Raw genomic sequence first — 2,037 nt, forward strand, 5'->3', positions numbered from 1 at the left:
GTTCAAACCCAGATTCTTTTAATGGATCCTTTGCCTTCAATTTCTAAGACATATTCATTAGTTATTCAACAAGACTCTACTCCCACTGAACAACCTTCTGAATCCAATGTTTTCAGTGTCAATTCTTCCAATACCAGTTCTGTTCAGCACAAAGGAAATCATGGCCTAGGTAGAGGACGTGGAAAAGGTCCTAGAACCTCAATGTTATGCTCCAACTGCAATAAAACTAACCATACTGTTGAAAACTGCTATTTCAAGCATGGTTTCCCTCCAGGATATAGATCAAGAAATCAACTTGATGCTATGAAATCTTTTTTTAACAACGGTGGTCAAGAACCTAAACCAACACCACACCCTAACAATAACAGAAGTGTTGATTCTAATACAGCTGACAACAACTTGCCCTTGTCACGGACTGAGTACCAGTACCTGATAAATCTTCTCAAATCTTCCAAGCTTGAGTCTTCAACAGGAAAATCCATAGCCAACGACACATCTTCTCACATGGTTTCAAGTATTGCCAAGACAGGTAAGTCTCTGTATCATCAATCTATTTGGATTTTAGACTCAGGAGCCTCGGATCATGTGTGCCCTTTCATAAAATCTTTCACAACTATCTTTAAAATCAAACCTATCTTAGTGAGCTTTCCTAATGGAAATTCGTTATTTGCTTATTACGCTGGTAGAATACACTTTTCTGAAAATCTCTACTTAGATAATGTACTGTTTCTACCAGAGTTCCATTTAAGTATAATTTCGATTTCACAACTGACTAAGAACCTAAACTGTCTATTAATATTTTCTTCTAATTCTTGTATACTTCAGGACACATCTACCCAGAGCACGATTTGGGATGTTGAGCTCATTAACAACCTCTACATACTCAATCAAACTCCTAAGGGTCATTCCTTTCCGAATAGTGTTTCTTTTTCTGTCACCACTGATGATTCCCAGTCTGCAACTGAAAATCTTAACAACAATAGTTTTCAAATTCCTGTTAATCACTCTATTAGTAGCTTTCATAATAATTTTGATGTCTGGCATTATAGGCTAGGCCACCCATCAAATTCTGTTCTGCAGCAACTATGTACTTATTTTCCCTATATCAATTTCAATAAAAAATTTATTTGTGATCATTGTCACTTGGCTAAGCAAACCAAATTACCTTTTCCAAATAGTGAACATACTTCTTCCAATTGCTTTGATCTTTTGCATATGGATATATGGGGCCCCATTAGTTCCATATCTTTACAAGGATTTCAATACTTCTTGACCATTGTTGATGATTTTTCAAGATATACTTGGACTTTTCTTATGAAACATAGCTCTGATACCATATAACTGATAGAGCCAAACCGCAAGTGCACGGCCTATCGAAGTAATAGTAGTAAGTAGAGTTATCGTTCCGCTAGGGAGTTGTTCAACTTAATTAACTTTTAATGAATGATTAGAGGAGAGAAAGTTAATGAAGGAGAGTTTGAATGCTGAAGGTAAAAACAATAATAATAAAGGGCCTTAGGATCATTGGTTCATCTTAATAACTAATCCTTCACTAGACAAAACCTAAACATCTAATTTCATGACTTACACACTAATTTCTAAAGACCGGTTTCCCTTAGCCCCTCACCTTTCCGATGAAAGTCCGGTGAGAGTTTACTTCTAGCAACCAAGCCTATTTCACTGACATGATTACTAGAAGATGCATAGAGGATTGAAACTACTCTTTGTCTCAATAATTGCAAAGACTATTTCACTGTTTTGCAATTATTGTCTAGATTCACTTGTTCCAACATCAAGACTCCGCTCTCGCTTTATGAATTGATGTTTGGGATGATGGATTAACGATTATCAAACCCTCCGCTTTCGCTTCCACAGTTTGATAATTGTTAATCCACGTTAAGACGGTGAATCTAGATTAGAAATTAGGGTTACATAGAAATTAGGGTTTAGACATGTTTTGTTTAGGATTGAGTCATTAGACTCCCCAATAATCCTAAGACTAAGAAGTCTACTCACTCATGTTCATCGTAGACATGG

General features: G+C 36.2%; 1 long non-coding RNA gene across 1 annotated transcript; it reads left to right on the forward strand.

The window, feature by feature from the left end:
* The first annotated feature begins 230 nt into the window (after positions 1 to 230).
* Positions 231 to 1,136, forward strand: LOC146923924 (uncharacterized). Its single transcript, XR_015010941.1, has 2 exons — positions 231 to 529; positions 826 to 1,136. It is a non-coding gene; the product is annotated as an uncharacterized LOC146923924 (long non-coding RNA).
* The last annotated feature ends 901 nt before the right edge of the window (positions 1,137 to 2,037 follow it).

Source organism: Medicago sativa, chromosome 5 (assembly GCF_051527215.1).
Source record: "Medicago sativa cultivar Bolivia chromosome 5, Bolivia_mono, whole genome shotgun sequence".
Classification (NCBI taxonomy): Eukaryota; Viridiplantae; Streptophyta; class Magnoliopsida; order Fabales; family Fabaceae; genus Medicago; species Medicago sativa.